The sequence below is a fragment of the Octodon degus genome, unplaced genomic scaffold (assembly GCF_000260255.1).
Source record: "Octodon degus isolate 3935 unplaced genomic scaffold, OctDeg1.0 scaffold00044, whole genome shotgun sequence".
Lineage (NCBI taxonomy): Eukaryota > Metazoa > Chordata > Mammalia > Rodentia > Octodontidae > Octodon > Octodon degus.
Window position 1 is genome coordinate 553,079 of NW_004524620.1, and position 20,732 is coordinate 573,810.

A 20,732-nucleotide genomic window follows, 5' to 3' on the forward strand; every position below is an offset into this window, starting at 1 on the left:
TATTCAATAACGGAACTTAAAAAAAATTGGGGTATAACTATGAATGTCCATTTTGTATCTGTGTATTCAACGTGGTTGGGATAGATATATAGTTCCATTCTCTTAATGAATAGAATGATTTTTTCTAATGGTGTTTGTAAGTAGGATCACAAGTCTGCATCTTGTACAGCAATTATCCACTAGGAAGTATATATGCAGTGCATTATTTGTTGAAACTGTACTTCCGATTTGATTTGAAACTGTCTCATTGGTATATGTTTATCAATAAAACTTTGAAAAGAAAGAAAAAATAAAAAAATAAAAGAAAAAAAAGCATGGGAAAAGTTTATAAGAATGTGGGAAGAGTTTATAAAGTCTTGAAAAAATATGTGTGTGTGTGTGTGTGTGTGTGTGTATGTGTATGTGTTGGCTGATTTGCACTTGTCATGGTGGTATCTGGAGCATAACCTCTGCAATAAGTGAGGGACTGCTGTAATCCTCACTGCCTCACGAAGCAAATCATTGCCTTCACTTGTACCAGCATAGGGGCTGAAAGATTGGAAGTTCTGGCATGATTCCTTTTCCTCAGTGGGACGTCCGCAGAAGGCAGCTGTAGGAGAAGGCCATGGGGGCACATGGGGAGTGCCGATTTCTGAAAGCAGGGGCATTAAGCGGGAGGCCTCCAAGTCCTCCGTGGTGGCTCAGTGACAGGGCAAAGTTTCCAAAGCTTAAATTTTGTTTTTGCCATTGCAATATTTTATTTTTTTTATGCCTTTCAGTTAACAGGATTAATGTATATTCTCAATAACTGGTTCTTAAGTACACATGCATGCTTAATAATTTCTCCTGTGGCTGAGTGAGTCATATTCATGAATAGGCTAGTAGTTTTGTGCTGTGCATATCAGTTAGCAATGGTTATAGTGGACTGGCAGTCATACCTGAGAAAAATATTTTCTGTGGAATATTTACATGAGCAGCCCTGTGGCCATGCACTGTGGAGTATACAGAGGTGATGAGAGAAGAGGTACTTGAGGGTTCAGGTGGGCTGTCATCATCCCTGCACTAATTGCATGTCCCTTTGTGGAGTACAAGTGTTATGAGGTGCACCATGGCATTTGGGGTAGGAAAAGAGATGGTTAGGGTGCTGTCTGGGAGTCCTCTAATTATAGTGGCACTTGATGCCATCCTCTGGCAGCAGCACTCACTCAGGTGCGTCTTAGTGGGAGTCACATTCCCCATTCGAGAAGAGTCACAGTAGATACTGTGACGTGCTGCAGGGATCAAACAGACTATTCTGTATCTCTGTTATAGACTGAGTAGGAACCAGGGCCTGAGATCACATTATTAGTTCCTTGATATCTGGACTTTGAGTGGCAATCTCTTAAGTAATCCACAGACTTGGGAAATGCTTTCTACTACTGTGATTTTGGGCCCTTGAGAAAATGTTTTTTGAGAAATTATACATTTGGTACATAGGGAAATCAAGATAGAGATAATATAAATCAGTGCAGTTAGAACAGTTATAATAGCAGTGGTTGCACGACAGTATTTTTATTGGTCTATGGTCAACTGTGGTTCCAAAATTTCAAGTTGAGAACAAGTAGAATAAAGATAGGCCATTTGCAGGAACCTAGTAGCCTGAGTATAAACATGTTTGTAGTCCATAAATATGAGCTAAGATTAGTAATGACAATGCAAATGGAGAAATGGGAATTAGAGCTGAAAGGAAGGCAGAAAGGAGGAGAAACAGTGGGGAAGGGATTTTAAACCAGGAAGCAAGTTGTATTGTGTACATGTGCTTGCCAAGATGATTGTAAAATGCATGTACTGTAAACATGTACTAATAAAAAAATGAAATTCCAGAAATGAGTAATTCTTAAGTTAAATTTTACACTATTCTGAGTAGCATGAAAAAATCTGTCGTCACATTGTATGCTTACAGTAGCAGAGCTCAACTGCGGCCTTTGAATATTCATTCCCATTAACTCATCAGTTTGGAAACATAACTTTACATAGCTAAATTTTTTTTTTTTTTTTTTTTTTTTTTTGTATTTTCCGTATTTTTTAGGAAAGGGTCTACAGGGTGTTCAGGGTCTCACTACTAGATCAGACTCAGAGTTATCCACCTGTTTACAGCCTCCCCAGAGCTTGTATTATAGGCGTGCGTTGCCATGCCCAGTCTCAATTGCTGTCTCAGCGTGCTCCAGGGACCGGGCCCACGCGGCAGGCCCAGGGCAGTCCCTGAGCCTGCTTACAGGTGCTTCATCCATTGAGCTATTTGACCAGCCCATATATGTATTTTTTAAAAAATGTATTTTAGTATACGATCTACAGGGTCTCACAATGTAGATTGGACTCATAGTGATTCTCTTGTTTTTAACCTCCGAAGGGCTTGGATTATAGGCAAACGCCACCATGCCCAGTCTCAGTGTCAGTCTCAGCGCACCCTTTGGGTGGGGCTGGCACAGAAGGCTGGGGATCTGAACCCGAACCCTGGCTGCTACCCACTGCCTAAGCCTAAGCTTTTGTTGGCTGAGCTATCTGGCAGGCCCTTATGTGTATTTTTAAATTTATGCTAAAACTGGCAATTTATGGGTACGTGTAAATAAACTATTACTTTACATGAATTTGATGTGGTAAAATCAGTGCATAGTATATCCATAGATAACAAAGATAAGGACAGAAGGGGAACCAGAGCAGGGTTGCCCCCGAAGCTGTGTCTTTCAGGGATATTTATAGAGTAATACCATGTGGTGAGGTGGTTCTAAGGTGAGAACATGGCAGCTCTCTTAGGTGGGCATGAGATGGGAGAAAACTGTGGTCAACCAATGAGATTATAAGCACAATTGCTCAGGTAAAATTGATTAAATCTAGGACCAAATAGCAAGGGGGCAAGGCCAGCGGGTCTGAATATAGAAGTAGGGCTTTTCCTGTTTGGGGATGGGTTCTGAATTCCAGGTGTTTTTAAGGTGAAAGACTCATTTAGAATATAAATCCTGGATGCCTGTCTTTAGGGAGGTGTGTGGTTGCATTTGTTTACTCTTTTGCTTTGAGGTCTGGCCCACAGCAGGGGTCTGTCTCTCCCAAAGTTGTAAAGTCATCTTCCATCCTGTCTCCTGAAGGGCCTAGCCCTGTCTAACTGCTTATAATATTTCTAACATTACCATTGGATATTTACCTTTAAGAACAAAATTAAATTTTTTTTTTTATTTGATACAGGGTCTTGCTATGCAGCTCAGACTCCCAGTGATCTTAGCTTCCCCAGTGCTAGGATCATAGGTGTGCACCACCACACCTATTTTCGGTGGCTGGCACAGCATGTGGTTCTGGGGATGGAACCCAGGTCCTTGTGCTTGCCAGGCAGGCTCTTAGACCACCGAGCTATCTCCCCAGCTCAGATATTTTAACTTTTCATTTTATTGAATTCCTAGTCTCTTTTTAATAGTTCAGTAAATTAGACAGTTTTTAGGTAATATAAATGTTTCTCAGCAGAAATCCACGGTGCCTGTCTTCAGTTTTTCTTTGAGAAGTTTAGTTTGAACATTCTGGTATTCTGAATAATATGAGTGAATCTTGCCTGAGCTATTAGTCAGAAAATGAAAATGTCTCTCTTTTGGTAGCTGATTGATAGAAAGGCTGCATGTGAGAATAATATTTTGGAAAGTACCTAATGTTGTTATTAGTAAAGACTTTTGTTGTAAAAGGGACTTTCTGTTTATTCCCATTTCTGACTTCTAATAACTGTGTGTCCTTCATTGTGGTTTAGTTTCCTTATCTAAGATAATACTACTAACCTCACAGTTGTTGAGAAAGGCAAGGGAATATGTTGTGTAAATATTTAACTACAGTATGTACAATTTAGCATTGAGAAAGTGGTCATAAAATATCTATTGTGGGCTGGGGAGATAGCTCAGTGGAATAAGCATTTGCCTGGCAAGCGCAAGGACTTGAATTCAATCCCCGGTTCCGCCAAAAAAAAGAGATATCACTCAATAAAATATCTGTTGTCATTGATCTTGTTTCAGTTATGGATTCTAGATCCAGATCTTGTTTTTTATAATATTTTAACTGTTTTACTATGTAGACTGCATGTATATCATTTCCACTTATGAGAGAAAAAGGCAGAAGACCACAGCTATTTTATTAGTGTAATCAACAGAAAAGAGTAAAACAGTTTATAGATGAAAATTAAAGCTTTATTAATATTTTACTTTTTTGTGTTCACAAGACTTAGTGGCCTCTGAACTGTGTAACTTTGTGCTTTTTTTTTTTAAGAAAAAAAACGTATAATAACAATAACAATATGAAATTAAAGTTGTTTTTGCAAAAGCAAGAATATTCATGATTTGTTATCCTGATTCATGCTAGCTTCATATTTCAAAATACATTTTAGGGAAATTTATCTTTGAAGCTCATACTGTAGTTTTCATGTACTACTGATATAAGGGAATGAAACTCCTGACCTGAAAGGTACCTGGATGAGTTCATTTTCTCTAAAATTGCAGAACGGAGGTTAAGACCAGAATATTTACTGGGAAAGAAAGCTGCTGTCTGAGAGGGACAGAAAGGGGACCTGAGCGGGTTGCCCAGGTAGCTATCTCTTCCCAGGTTATTTTTATAGGGCAAAATCATGTGGGGCTAAAATGGAGAAAATGGGAACTTGCTTAGTGGACATGAGGTGGGACAAAACTATGGTCAACTAATGGGATTACAAGCACTATTTGCTCAGATAAAATTGATTAAGTCCAGGACCAAATGGGGAAGCAAGTCACATAGCAAGCGGGCATGAGTATAGAGCAGGACTTTATCTGGTAGCCAGCGGGCAGTAGTTGAATTAATGGTTCTTTCTGACTTCCATAGTGATGATCAGTGATGATGCTAATCTTTAAGGAGGTCAGCATTTGTTCGCTGTTTAGTCTTTAGGTCTGGCCCACAGCAGGAAAATTCATCCCTCTTACAGTTGTAAGATATCTTGTCATCTGTGTTATCTCCTTGAGGGTCTAGTGCTGACTGACTGCCTATTATATTTCTATCTAATTTAGCTGCCTACAACACCATTAGGGTTTTTAATATTGGCAAGGAAACATAGCTATTGACAGAGTTTTGTAGTGTTAAAATGTATCAGTAATTGTTGTGATATAGAATAGTACTGATATAGGGGAAAGAAACTCCCAGCCTGCTACATGTCTGGTCTGAATTTGTGTTCTCTAAAATTGAAAAATGCAGAATATAATTATTAGGGGAAAAGGAATCTTCTCTCTGAGAGAGATACAGAAGGGGTGCCAAGTGCGATGCCAGCGCCCTGCCTTTTTTTTTTTTAGGACTTTTGTGGAGCAAATCCATGACATAAAGTGGGCCCAAGATAGGAAAAATGGGAAGTCTGCAAGGTAGGCATGAGGTGGGGCAAAACTACAGCCAGCCAATGAGGTTTTGAGTATAATTAATTGTTCTGGTAAAATTGATTAAATCAAGATCAAATGGGGAAGCAAGTCACGTATCAACTGGACATGACTGTTGAACAGGGGCTTTCCCTGCAGGGGGCTGGGCTGCTGACTCTTCCTGGTTTTCTCAGGGTGAAACATACTTAGATTATCAGTCCCTGATGTTTAACCTTAAGGAAGTATTTGGGTACATTTGTTTTGTCTTTTGTCTTGAGATTTGACCCACAGTGGAGGTGCCTATCTCTTACAGTTGTAAGGTATCTCATTTTCTGCACTGGCTCCTGCAAGGGTCTAGCCCCAACTGACTGCCTATAATATTTTGTGTAACTCAGTTGCCTATAATAGTCATCATTTTGTGTTACAGCATGGGAATTCAAATTTAGACTGTCAGACAGAATTATAAACTCCTTAGATTTATATGGGAAAAGGAAAGACTTCCTAAAAGCAGACAAAAGGGTTGAATCTGGATGTGTAGTTTTCTAAGGAAGTTACAAGTGGCAATAACTTATTTTTTCCCCATTACTTACATTCAAAATTGTGGTTTCAAAATTAAGGCCTAAAACTATTAAAGCAGAAAATACTAATCAGATTTTAAAAATAGTTAACCAGTTAGTTATTCAAAAGGTAAATACTTTTATGGTATGTGCAAATTTTTCTGTGTGCTGTGTGTAGCTGTGTAACCTTAAAACTGTTTTGTCACTGAAAAAAAAAAAAACTATTTTGGGATCATACCTGAAATAAGCAGTCTTCCAAAACTCAGCTGGCTTTTTAGTTGGCACATGCACTCCTCTTTCTCCTGTTTTTGTGTAACTTCACTTTGGGAAAACACAAGATTTTGAATCAGCATAATAACACATCCTTTGATGAGGAGCTGTGTGTGGCTTAGAGGTGTGTCAGTGTTCTGTGTGGATATCCAGATGTCATTTTTTCTGCTGTGAAACTTGTGGTTTTGTTTTGAGAAGGGAGAGCAGTTTGAAGAGAGAAGAAAGATGATTGCAATATTTTTCTAAAAAAAATTATATTTCAAGTAACATCAAAATAAGATTATAGTTTTTCCATTGAGGATAATATACCATAAACATGTTATCCAAAGCAAATTTGTGTTACCTGTTTTGGATCTACTAATACCAATTGTTTGTTTGATATTTAAGATAAATTCAGTGATGTAATGGTTTGATTATAAACATTTCTTTACACATACAGTACTCGAATTTTGTTTGGTGGTAGAGTTGGGTGTTGATGTTATTTGTACTAGTTTACATTTAATTCAGTACTTGGAATTATCATGTACTATACAAACACTTTTAAAATTAATGTTAGGGTTCAGTGTGTTTCTAGGGAGTGAGAATGTTCTTTATCATTGTAAGCATTAATCTCATTTGTAAGGGTGCAGTTGGAGATTATGTGCCATGTGTCTAAGTCACTCCTGCCCTGTCCTGACATTTTAATATAGGCAATATCTCTTGGCAGAGAAAGTAAGCAGTAGAGTTTTAAGTTTTCTCTTGTAGGTAGAAACTGTTGCTTGCTTGTGGCACTTGTGCTGTAAACCTAGAGGTAACACTTCTAACCTGCACATCATTAGAGCTTCAAAATATGAACACCTCCTCCGCACGATCGTCCCTATTCAGGAGAGCAAGAAGAGCATGTTTAAAAGTCTTTGCAGGAATCATGACACTTCTCAGTTGCATTCCTCCAGAAAGAAGTCCTGACTCCTAGAGGACTGATGATATTGAAAATTGCTACTTGAATTTGAAAAATACGTAATTATCCACATGACAGCAACACCCTTTAAAGGCATTTCAGCTCTAAAATTTATTGAAATAATGGGAAAAGCATAATCAGTGCTTAAATATGTAAATTGTCATTTCTTTTATGTTTCACTAGCATTATTTTTGAAACAATTCTTTTATAAACTCTGTAGCATAAATGCATAACCACTTCACTTTCCATCCTCAGCAATTTACGTTGTTATGATTTTACTTTCTCTTTGGGTTGTCTTTATATGGTTAGGCTTTACTTGATACTGAAACCCTAAGGTGTTCAATTTGTCTATACTGATTGTCTCATGCCCAAAAGGAGAAGGTGTCTCTCTTCATTGCCTAATGAATTCCTTCCTTCCATTTGTCTTGTTCCTACTTTTCTCCAGGAGGCCCAGACATCCTCCTGCCTTTCTCCATCTGGCAGGCTGCGTGCTCTTCCTCTGTGGTGGTCACGCTCATGTCTAGGCTCAGTGTTAAGATAGCCTCAGCTTTCAAGTTTTTCTATACATGTCCACTAACTGCAGGCTCAGCTCAGTGTTTCTTTTGTTAGATGGTCCTTTTTCTTGCACAGAAAGTAGGTGGCAACCTGGTATGTATCTGCTCAGGGCATGACTTAAATATCTGATCCCTATTAAGACTTTTTTCATACTGAGTTCAATTATCTTAAAATGAAAATGAAAGTACTTTTCCCTTCTCTGTTTTTTTTTCCGGAACTGAGGATTGAACTCAGCGCTTACCAGGCAAGAGCTTATTCCACTGAGCCATCTCCCCGGCCCTCCCTTCTCTGTTATAGATTATACAGTCATATAATTCATTGTAATAAAAAAAAGAATCCATTGAAGACTTGTAGATTTTCCTCTTTCTTTGATAGACTGTGTCTATCTTATCTGTGAAAGTGTGTTCTTGATTTAGAAGGGACTAGTTGTTGATGACAGATTAAGTCACTATACTTCTATGAATTTTCCCCTTACATATAGATGATGTGTATTTACTGGTCAAAATAGATCCCTAAAAGTTCATTACTTATAGGGGGAAGTGTCCAGCAGGGGGCATGTATGAGTGGTTGGTATATTCTGTTTAGTGTTCACTTTTGATTCAGATCTGAAATTGACTTGTTTTGTGCTAGCTCATGTTGCTTTTGCTTCTGTCTGTAAGAATGTCTTGATTTCCTGAGTAGTTCTTCTCTGCTTATATATTTATTACAGTTAGCTATCACTTTTCTAGAGTACTTTTACGAACAACTACAGTATTTTAAAAGGAATTATAAACTTATTAATGGGGCATATTCATGAAAAATGGAGTATAACTAAAAAACATTATTTTGTTCCACAGATAACTAATCTAGTTTTACTTTTTCTGTAAGTGTTATCAGGAGAGCAGGGCATGCTTGCAGCCAGGTGAAGCTCAATAGACATTTTTGTTTTGCAGAACTGGGAATTGAACTCAGGCCCTTGCACTTACCAGGGAAGCACTTAATCCACTGAGCCATCTCCCCGGCCCTGATGCTTGGTAGAGTAAGAGATACAGAAAATGGGCCTCATACCAGGTGCTGTGCAGCCACAATGCAGATCATTGTCAGATACACAGCTGTGCCCTTGTGCTTATCTTCATGGCATCTGAGCCAGAGATGGCTGACCACATCCTCCTGTGACATTCTCTGCTGAAACCACATTAGATTCCTGTGCACAGTCCAAGGCTCTACCCTTCATAGTGTGCAGGGCAGCCGAGCCTATCCTGTGTGCATGTGTATGCACCTGTGTAGCACCTCAGAAATGTTTAAATTAAATTAGTTATCAGTGTGTGACTATCGGGAGAGTTCACAAGCTGCTTGGGCCTGGCACGTATTGTGGGCACCATGTCGTGTTGCTCCCTAGAGGCAGCACTTAGCTGGCTCTCCAGGTCTCACCTTACCCTTTCCCATTAGGGCATGGAGATGCACGGGCCTGTTTTTGGCACCTGTCCATTGCTGTTGCTCATTTGTCTAGTTCTGTGACTGAATTAGCTGCATTACAGTGTCAGTGTTCTGTGGCCAACTAGACAGCTAAATGTATTATTTTGATTGTATTTTGTAGTTTAATTCCCTTAAGTTTGGACTTCACAGTGGTTGTATATGTGCAGGCCTGTGACAGTTATTGCTGGCAGGTACTACTGAGTGTCTGTCTGGCATACAGTTGGTTAATAAGACTGGTTATTGAAATTCACTGGTATATGAATTTGAAAATACTGGTTATTTTTCCTTAAAATAACACAGTGTGAAGGCGTTGAGTGTTCAAGGGTCTGTGCAGGAGCTGTGTTCTCCCACCCGGCGCTGCTGTGGGTTTGCTGTACCTACTTTCACACTGACTGCGGCCTGAGTGAGCCTGGCTAATGACCCCACACTGGCTCCTCACTTTACCGTGCAGAACCAGGGGAAGAAGAAACTTTTAAATGGAACTGGTTCTAAATTGCTAGAACATTAAAAACATGCTCTCTTCTCTGTCAGGATGGGTTTGGCCATATTGTGTTTGTGGAAGTGGTAATTTATCAAACTTCACACTTCACACTGTTCGGTTCCATTTTCTATTCAACATCTGTTTTGCATGACCTATTCCTTTGTAACCCTCAGAGATTTTTTTCCTTATAATTACTCCAAATCTAGGAATAACTTAACCTTTGTGTAATCAAGGCTATGAAGTACACCTCTTGAGCTTCAAGGCAGGCTTCATTGACACGTGTCTGGGCTTCATAGCACTGTCACATTTCCCACTACTTTTCTGGTACTAGGAAGAAGTGAATTTATTGTAAGTTGTTCATGTATGATTTCCCTCAGTTTTGATACTTTTTCTTTGGAGGCTGTGAGCTAACTGCTAATTTTTCTTTTGTTTTAGGACCATAGGTGCTGTTGTTAATATGTACTTTTTTTTTTTTTTTCTGTATTTAGGACAGGGTCTATGGGGTCTATAGGGTTTCACTGCGAAGATCGGACTCGTAGCAATCCACCTGTGTTCAGCCTCCCATGAGCTGGGATTACAGGCTTGCGCCACCACACCCAGTCTCAGTTGCCATTTCAGTGTGCCCTGGGGGTGGGGCTAGCACAGCATGCCAGGGATCGAACCCTGGCTATTGTGCTCTGCCTAAGCAGGCAATATATATTTTTCTTAATTAAGATTTATGTATTTTTATTACTATGATTATATACAAGGAGGCCTCTGTCTACTGCCATCTTTCTTGTGGAAGTTTTACCCTGGTGTTTTATATAATGAAACAAAGCTCAAATAAGGAACATAGAGGAAAAGGTAGACTAAAATGGGTAATCAGTGTTCACTTCTGAAATTCACTTTTGGGTGATATTTACTGTTTTATGTTTATCTTAACAAAATTGGAGAGAGTTGAATCTGATTCTCTTTAGCAAGAAAGAAGATTGGGCATTTTTAGAATAGAGATGTTGAGTAGTTAATTTTCTTTAGAATATTATAAATCTACTGGAGTCATTGTTTGAAAAAATATTCAATATATTTTATATTCCTCATTAGCTGAAATACCATTTTTAAACATGCACAAATCATTGCCTGTCAAAGTAAAAATGCTTTGATCATCTACCTAAAGAGTGTTTTACTGCACTGTGTAAAATTGTGGACCAGTGGCCTTTTATATCAGAATAACTAAAATGTTTATTAAAAATACAGACTTCTGGGCATCACAGAAGGAGCCATTGAACCAGAATCTAAGCATGTGTGGGGTTGGGGATATAGCTCAGTGGCACAGTGCCTACTTGGCAAGCACAAGGTCCTGAGTTTGATTTCTGGTACCAAAAATGTATGTGGGAAATCTTCCATTTAATACACCACACTCTAGATATTTCTCAGGGTGCTAATGTTGGAGCATTTCTTCCTAGCACTCTGCTGCAGCACAGCAGTATTAAATTCCAGACTTGATTTTTACCAGTGTCTTAATTGGCAGTCACACTAGACTCACTTGTAAAATGTCAGAGATATTCTTTTTTTTTTTTTTATTGAAGTGTTTTAATATATCAGCAGTTTTGAGCTTCAGACACCCAAGGATGTCATTTAGTGAGACTAATTAATAAAACGTGATTGTAAAAGCTTGCTTCTTGCAGATGAAGGCCATATAAAACCCACATCAAATCAGTATCTTTTACTCTTAATCTTCAGGATTCTGGATCCCCAGGTTCCCATGTAAATAGAAAACTGGTCATTTTTTTTTTTTTTTTTTTACTGCTTCCAGGTGATTAAGACTTCAAAGTTAAAGTTCCTCATTTCCTCATTCTGTCCTCTTCCTAGCATCTGCCCCAGTGAGTAGTACCCTTGGCATTTTGTATGCAGATAAAAGAACTAGTTACTGCAGGAGCCCTCAAGAGTGAGGTGATGTCACAAAGTCATACATTGAACAGAGTAGCTGGGAACAGCAACAAACCAGTTGGGTTGCCCTGCAATGGAGTGCCAATCCTGCAGTGGGCAGAGCTGCTCAGATCTAGCTTGTATCACCAAAGATGGGATTCATTTGCTGGGTGACTCGGATGAAGGTAGTTCTCCGGCTGAACTCTTTCAACTTGGCTGCTCCCACATAAGTACATGTAGACCAGATTCCGCCTAGGATATCATGGATGGTATTTTCTACATCCTCTTTAAAAGGAACTTCCACAGTCTTTCCCTCTGAAGCCCTGTACTCAGCCACACCACCAGCATACTTCTTCATGGCCATTTCAGAACTCATTCCATAGAAAAGCTTGTACTTCTTGCCATCCCTTTCAATGAGCTCACCGCCTGACTCACTGTGTCCAGCCAGCATGCCACCCAGCATCACAAAATCAGCCCCTGCCCCAAAAGCTTTGGCCACATCACCAGGACAGCTACAGCCTCCATCTGAAATGATGTGGCCTTTGAGGCCATGAGCAGCATCAGCACACTCCATCACGGCACTGAGCTGTGGGTACCGCACTCCAGTTTTCTTCCGGGTTGTACACACAGAGCCTGGCCCAATTCCCACCTTGATGATGTCAGCTCCAGAAAGAATCAGCTCTTCCACCATCCTCTCCTGTTACCACATTCCCAGCCATGATAGTGTGTTGGGGGAAGCGCTTCTGGACATTCTTTACAAATTCAACAAAGTGTTCAGAGTAACCATTTGCTACATCCAGGCATATATATTTCACCTCAGGAATAGTTTCCATGATCTGTTCCAGCTGCTCAAAATCAGAAGAGCCTGTGCCTGAGCTGGCAGCAAGATACTCAAGACAGTCAGGATTCTGGCTAGCGAACTCTTGCCATTGATGAAGGCTGTAGTGTTTATGGACAGCAGTGAAGAGGGAGAACTTGCAGAGAACCTTGGCCATCTCAAAGGTGCCCATGGTATCCATATTGGCAGCAATGATGGGGATGCCACTGTACATCTGCTTTGAATTCCGAAATGAAAAGGATCTTGTGAGATCCACCTCGCTTCTAGACTTGAGGGTGCTGCGTTTGGGCCTCAACAGAACATCCTTGAAATCCAGTTTCACATCGTTGTCAATATGAGGCATGGCTGGCAGAATTGCTTTAGCCAAAGTGGCAGTTGACCAAAAGGTCTTGTAACTTAGCAACTATCCTCATGCAACCCTCAGAGATACTCTTTTTGGTTAGCTCAAATTTGTATATCTCACACAAGTTGCATTAACTGGACAGTTTTAGAGATCAGTTTTTCAGAATTATCATGTATTGGTTTAAGCAACCCTATAAAGTGAAATTAAATTGTCTACAAGCAGAGGGTGCTATTGACTTGGATTCTTGATTTATTATCTTTATTGAGCATCTTACTTTTGAACTTAGGCTAGTTCCAGATGGTAGAGGTGTTGCAGTAAGTGGTTAATAGTGCAGTGACACAAACCTTTTAGTGCCTGGGAGCCGGAATGTTCAACTCTGTTCTCCAAATGGATTTTCATCGGTACAATTTCATGCAAATCAGTTATGGAATAGCCTTGTCCTTTAACAGTTTGAAATAATTATTTCAAAGGTAAGCAGCATGTCTTTAGGTGATTCTTTGTAGAGTTAACATCTTTTGGCATTTTAAAACACAACTTGGAGCATAATCAATATGTGAAAGCTATTCCTGTGATTTGGTGCTCATTCTGTCCAGTGTCTGTCTGTCTGTCTCCTCCTCCCGTTCCCCCACTTCCTTCCATCCCTCTGCCTGCCCTCGCTCGTTTCCTTCCTTCCTTCCTTCCTTCCTTCCTTCCTTCCTTCCTTCCTTCCTTCCTTCCTTCCTTCCTTCCTGACAGGGTTTTGTTGTATAGTTCATGCAGGGCTTGAACTCACGATGCATACTAGCCTGGCCTCAAGCTTGTAGTGTGGCCCTCCTGCCTCAGCTTCCCAAGTGCTGGGATTACCACTGGATGGATTTCGTTTGTTGCTGGGAGTCTGTTTTCTGAGAAGCAGAAGAATTACTTAGGAGCTGCAGTCAAGAGTGTGTGCTTATGTTGAGGATTATTGAGTATCTTACGCAGCTAGAACTGACCATCTAAGTTTAATGTTAAGTTCTGTGCACTTTACTGATTTGCAGTAAGAAGACAGTGATACATACATACATACATACATACATACATAATTTAGGGATTATTTTGGACACTTTATTTTTTATTATCCTTCATTTCTGTATTTGTATTTGTTCTTGCTGAACAAATTCGTTCACAAAAAAGATTATGTGATTTTTATCAGTATTATACTTTATATGAGTTAGTATAAAATCCTAGAAGCAACTATTAATTTTATTTATTTGTATAAAATGCTTGTTTTATTGAGTTTTTTTGAATTTGATACATCTCCACTGTATTACTATTGAGCCATTGAACTTGTAGCTTCATCATTAACTGGTTCGTTCTCATGATGCGGTTGAGTAGTTAGCTCTTTCTGTTGAGTTTCAGGAGTCAGCCTTTTTGAGAAGTATACAAGTTCCTTCTGAATGTTTACAGAAGTATTATTCATTCTGTGCACTTTTTCATTATTCACAATGTTTATCTTCTTGAGATTAGTGGTAACTGGTTTTGCTTTGTTTTTGGACTTAAAGTTTTTTTAGCTGGCTATGTGAAATACATCTTTGGACTTATACACTCTTAATTTATTCTTGGCCATTGTCTTTGATATCCACGTGCTGCTGTTCAAGCTCCAGGGGACGCCATGTGCCTATTTATTTATTTTGTTTTTAGTACAGGGTGTACAGGGTCGCACTATACAGATCAGACTCATGATAATTCTCCTGTTTTCATCCTCCCAAGCGCTAGGATTACCATTGCACACCACCATGCCCAGTCTCACTCACTATTTCAGCATGCCCTTGGTGGGACAGGCAACGCGTGCCGGAGATAGAACCCCAGCCACTGTGCTCTGCCTAAGCAGGTGCTTATTCATATTATTTAAATGACTTCTTTATAAACATAAAATTTTTGTTTTGTCATTTCAAGTATAGTTGAAGTATTTCCTTTTCTTTATCCCTGAATTATTGGAAGTAGGGTGGTATAATTTTTTTTAAAAAATGGCTTTATTATGTAGTGCATATTTAAAAATAGTAAATATAGCAATCAGTGTTTGCAAAAGTGAACTTAAATTAGCTTAAAACCTATGTTGCAGTGGTGATACATGTTTACAGTCCCTGTACTCTGGAAGATTGAGGCAGGAGGATGGCAAGTTCAAACCTAGCCCTGGCAATTTAGTAACTCATTAAGACCTTGGGGTAGGATGTGGTGGATATAGCTTTGTGTAAAGGCCTGGGTTCACTTTCCAGTACTGAAACCAAAACACTCCCCAAAACAATATACGTGTGTGTGTGTGTATCTGTGGTGTATAATGGTCAAATCTTTCTGAAAACAAATTCAAGAAAAGATTTAAAGAGGTGTATATTTTATTTTTTAAGAATTCGATCTAGGGAAATACATATAAAACAGTCATTGATACATGAAAGATTTTATTTATAAAAATATTCAACATATAACTATTTAAAACAGCAAAGCTAAAGAATCTGACAGCACCCTAGTCTGTCTCAGTGCACATTAGTAATGGCACAGTTTTGGCAGGAGATATAGGAAAGGATTTAGCAGTGTTAGGCAAATAATGATATGAGAAATAGCTCACAGTATATTGTAACGGAAATCTCACATGTAGTATTTGTTCCAATGATGTAGTACATTCAGAAATATGAAGGTATGACAGATATGTTACATGTAGGGCTATTCTCTGTGTAGTGATTTTCCTCACATTTCATGTTATTTTCAACAATCTATATGGTGCATATTCTAATGTCACAATTGAAGGGATGACTTAATATTTTTTAAAGAGTTTGTTTCTGGAGATGACTAGTACTTTTTATTTGATGCCATTTAAAAAATGAATTAAGACAGCAGGAGGAATAAGATAAAATGTAACATATTATCTGAACCATTTTCATGATTAATTGATACTTTTCTACCTAATATGTTAGAAAATTCCTTGCTAGCTTTTCTCAGTGAAATAGCTAAAATTGCCAATAGATCATTTTTGTTCATTTCAGCTCATTTTATGAATGGGCATTTATTATGAAATATCTTCCTCATTACATATCTTCCTTTCACTAAACGAAGACAGCTAGGCCATCCTCACTTGATTGAGCTGATGACATACAGTAGTTTGTTTATGTGATCACTTGCTTATTCAGCAGTTTTGATCCGTGATGGAATAAAGGCTCCTCCTGCCTTTGTTTATGAACATGAAATTGAGAGATTTATTTATTCTGCTTCGACCTATCATTCAAATTAATTTGGCTGTTTGCATTCATTTTCAAGAGAAACATTTAATACTTGTGAAGCAATAATATGATCAATCTCTTAGTTTTTGATATTGCTCTGGAGACACTTTTAAGCTGCCTAGACTATAAAGCTTCTTTTTATTATAGTATGAAATGCAAAATTGATTTTGATAGCTCATTTTGAAAATAATATGTATTTAAGGGAATAACATTTTGTCTCTAATAAAAAGGTTCCAGTGGACCAAGTTAAACAAACATTTTAACAACTCTTGCTGACCTTTTCTTGCTGATCCTGGATATGATTAGTAACCTTTGAAAGAGCTGAGGAGGTTTTTTTTTAGTCTGCTATTATCTAATCAGTAGCAAGTAATAGTAAATACACTCATTTTCCTAATGTGCTACCCTCTCGTGTCTCTTTCTTATACTGAGTGATTTGTAAACATATTCTGTACTCCCCACTTCCTGTTAATCATTAAATATTCACTTCCTGAGTCTTGACAGTGTGGTTTATCTTCCAGTGTTCAGCTGAAATTGTTATCCAAATGTTCATTTTTAAAAATACTGATCTTTGTACCAATGTCCTCATCTTGGCCCCACTCTTTGCAGAATCCCTGCTCATTTCACAGCTAGCTGATGGTGCATCAGGAGACAGTGTTGGCTGCAGCAGCTTCTGTGGCTTCCTTTCTTCCACTGTATTCATAAATACTCCAGCCCCCTCTTTGTGTGCACTGACCTGACCAGTTAGTTATACTTATCAACTAAACTCTCCCCTCCTTACCTGCCATCTCTTATTTCCTGTTGATTTTAATTGAATGATTTTCAGTTTCTAGTTCAGTGTATGCTGTCATCCTTATGTAGTATGACTTTTTTTCTTTTGAGGCTCTGTTTGAATCTCTGCCTCAATAGTTTAGCAGAAATCCTTCCACTATGGGATTGTAGGAGTAGACACAGATTTGGTAGTGTAAGGGTTTTGTTGGTGATATGAGACAGGAATAATCAATCTATTATTTAGCAAGATAAAGCACAGGAAGATGAAAGGCACTGAGATAGTTGTATGTGCCAGTAGGCTTTTGTTTTCCACTTCTGATGGACACAGAACTGTCTGCTATTTCATTCCTAGCCCTTGGCTTGCCCTTCCTGTTTCATGTAGGGCAAGGACCATGGCCTAGGCCCTCAGCACTGAGAGTAGAGGCGCCTCCACCTAGAGCTGAGTGGCGATGTCTTTGATGTGGATTCACGTAAAAATTCAGCTCTCTGCTTGCATGGAACTAGTGTCACAGTCTATCAAAGTGTGAATCCTAGAAAAGAGGATGACTAGCCTCTAAGAAGGCTTTAAAATTTGGGCCTCAAAGTTTTTTGTATCTTCTCTCTTTGTTTTATAAAATAGTTATACTCTTTGATTTGTTTCCACATTTACCTTACCAGTGGTACCAAGTCATTTAAGTCAGTTTGGGGAAAAATACTCTTTCTATATCAAAGTGGCTCATAATTTGATGCATTAACTTTAATTTCCAGAGCATGTATTAATCTTTGGTGAAATACTGTGTTAAATTATCTAATAACAAAATTGTTCTCAGCCAGGTTATGGTGATACACACCTGTAATGCCAGCACTTGGGAGGCTGGGGCACAGGGGTCACTGTGAATTTGAGGCCAACCTGGGCTATATAGTGAGTTCAAGGACTACATAGCAAGGCCTGTCTCAAACAAACAAACAAACAAACAAACAAGCTGTTCTCTTTATAATATGAGCAAAGCAGCACATTATAGCTAGTTCCCTTTGGCTTATGTTGAAAGTACATCAGAGCCTCATGTCCAATCACATTTTATCCTTTCAGAAATTGCATTGTGGATATTGATGACTTTTGTCTTTAACTGGCTACATGAGGGGTTAAATGTCATCTCACATGTTTTTCTGAAACTGCATTTCAAAGTCAGGGGTTGTTGAACTAGGCTCTTTGCCTGCATTTGTGCACATCGTGCTGTATGGGAATGTAGCCATATTCCTCTTGAGTCTCTGGCTAATTTTGTACTTATGGCTGACTGGAGTAGATGTTACACAGATCATAGCTCCACACATGCAGCACTATAATATGCCGTCTGGAATTTTGTGGGAAGGGATTGCTACTACCTTCTAGGATATTTGCTGGGCCCAGAGACCTCACACCTTCAGATCTTGCCTACAAATCCTGAAGGAGTAATCAGCTTGCCTGCTTCACGCTTGTGAGTAGCAGAGCAATGTTGCTTTCCTTGATGATGCACATCCACCTACATCTCCTTGTTTACCTACACTGTGAAATCAGCAGGAGTTCCACACTGCTCTGGTGGTGTCCCTCACATAGTAATGGAGGATTGGCTCGGTTTTTGACATAGTGCCCAGATGTCCAGGCTGTGCTGAGTTGCTTTCACCCTCAATATCAGCTTGCACTGCATTCTCTCACTTGGAGCAGAGGCTGAGGGCCCTGCTGCCTTTTCTGACCCATTTCATGCTGGGGCTAATTAGCACAGGGCAGACCTTCCTGTTTGGGATGCTTCTTTGAGGGATATCACACAGAGGTCAAAAATAATGCCTCTGGCACAAAGGTTTTGTTTGTACTGACCTATGTACACAGGTAGATGCAAATTCTTCCTGCTTAGCAAGATTATGTTTTACATGATGCTGCCTGTTGTCACATTTAGTATTGATTTCTTTTTTTTTTTTTTAAACTTTTTTTTGTTTATTTATTTTTACATTTATTTACTCTGTGTGTGTGTGTGTGTGTGGCCAGCTCAGCCCACCAGGGGGCGGGGCTGGCTGGCATGTGGTGCTGGGGGATCGAACCGTGGTCCCTGTGCTTTGCCAAGCTTGTTCCAAGTAGGTGCTTTAGACCACTGAGCCATCTCTCCAGCCCTAGTATTGATTTCTGTTACAAATATGTATAGTATTTTATTATAATAGTTGTACATTAAAGCTACTGTCTTTTTTTTTTAAATAAAATGACCAGTAGGGCCGGCCAAATAGCTCAGTGGACTAAAATGCCTGCTTAGGCAGAGTGCAGTGGCCAGGGTTCGATGCCCGGTGTGCAGTGCCAGCCCCACACCCGGTACACGCTGAGAGGGTGATTGAGACTGGGAATGGTGGTGCATGCCTGTAATCACAGCACTTGGGAGGCTGAAAACAGGAGAACCTATGAGTTTGATCTGTGTATAGTGAGACCCTATAGACCCTATACTAAAATACATTAAAAAAAAAAAAAAAAAAAGATGTCCAGTAGTAAGCCTGAAAGGTAGCTTCCTGGGATGATTTTGATATTTGCCTCCTATTCTTTATTGAAACTCTTCTTACAAAGAAGCCTGCTTTATGGCCACTTTTCAATCTTGTCAAAACCACTATGAAATTAGAAAGGAATTGGGTGTGATGGCTCATGCCTATAATCCCAGCCCTTAGGGGCCTGAGGCAAGAAGACCATCTGGAGTTTGAGGCCAGCTATATAGTAAATACAAGGCCAGTTGGAAGTATATTTCAAGACCCTGTCTCAGAACAAAACAAAACACAAAACAAAATGAAATTAGAACATTTTCTCTGTAGTAATAGAATTTGCAAGAGTGGTAGCAATCTTCATACGAAAGAAGTTTTAGGTCATGACAGTACCACCATTAGAGATGACACGTAAGGCTGCTGCTTTGCTGCAGGCTGCACTGTTTCCATTTTTCTCTGCAGAGAACCATGGTTCCTTTACAATAGTAACTTACTTATTTTTTTGGTGGTACTGGGGATTAAACTCAGGACCCTGAGTTTTTAGTATATTTAGTGTAGGGTCTTAAGGTCTCACTAAACAGTTCAGACTCATAGTGATCCTCCTGTTTTCAGTCTTCCATGTGCTGGGATTACAGGGGCGTACCACTACACCCAGTCTCATTTGCCCTCTCAGTGTGCCTCTGGGGCAGGGCTGGCATGGCAGGCTGGGAATCGAACCCCTGGCCCTTGCATCTGTGTAAGTAGGCATCTGAGTTATTTTTAATGGTATTCTTTCTATTATTTTGACAAGATTCCACAATCTTGTCAAACAATAGAGTTTTTTCTTTGTAAATCAGTTACTGTGATAGCAGCTAAGGACAAATAATTACATAATTCTGAATAGGGAATGTTTCGTTTCTTGAGTAAAATTATCCTGTGCCTTTTACATGCAATTTTATGACATTACTAGAAAATGGATAATAAGTTATTAGAAGGTTCTGTAGAGTGCATGGGGCCTAGGATAAAATGTGTATAGTTGTCACATACTACTTCTTGTCAGAAAGGTCTAGCAGGGGCCGGTGAGATAGCTCAGCGGACTAAAGCGCCTGCTTAGCAAGCATAGGGACTATGTTTCAATCTTCGGCATCACATGCTGCAAACAGCTTCATCCCCAGGGTGCGCTGAGCCAGCCACAGAGTCTGGGTGTAGTGACGTGTGCCTGTAATCCCAATGCTGGGGAGGCTGAAAATAGGGGATCACTATAAGTCCGAGCTGTGTAGTGAGACCCCGTAACAACCAGATACATTAAAAAAAAAATAATAAAGGTCTAACAATGCAATGCACAGATGACTTGCCTTGATTTAGTTACATTTCAAATACTGTCCCCTCTAAAGGTAACAGGTCATGAGAGTCTGTCAGCCCCAAATACTTTTTTTAATACCTTAACATTCCCAGAGATTGTCCCTACCTTTTTATTTCCATTTTAAAAAACATTTGTAATAGGAAAACTGATTTACTATTCAATTTACAGAAAATAAAAAATAAATGTTTAATACAACTTTAGCTATCAACAAGTAAAGGGAGGAAA

At 39.2% G+C, this 20,732-nt stretch overlaps 1 protein-coding gene and 2 pseudogenes across 5 annotated transcripts in view; 1 reads left to right on the forward strand and 2 right to left on the reverse strand.

Moving 5' to 3' along the window:
* The window catches only part of Kdm4c (lysine demethylase 4C), a 461,014-nt gene that overhangs the window by 160,736 nt on the left and 279,546 nt on the right, over positions 1-20,732 (forward strand). The window lies entirely within an intron of this gene.
* LOC105742243 lies at positions 11,203-12,746 on the reverse strand (annotated as a pseudogene).
* On the reverse strand, positions 13,987-14,283 carry LOC101587292 (annotated as a pseudogene).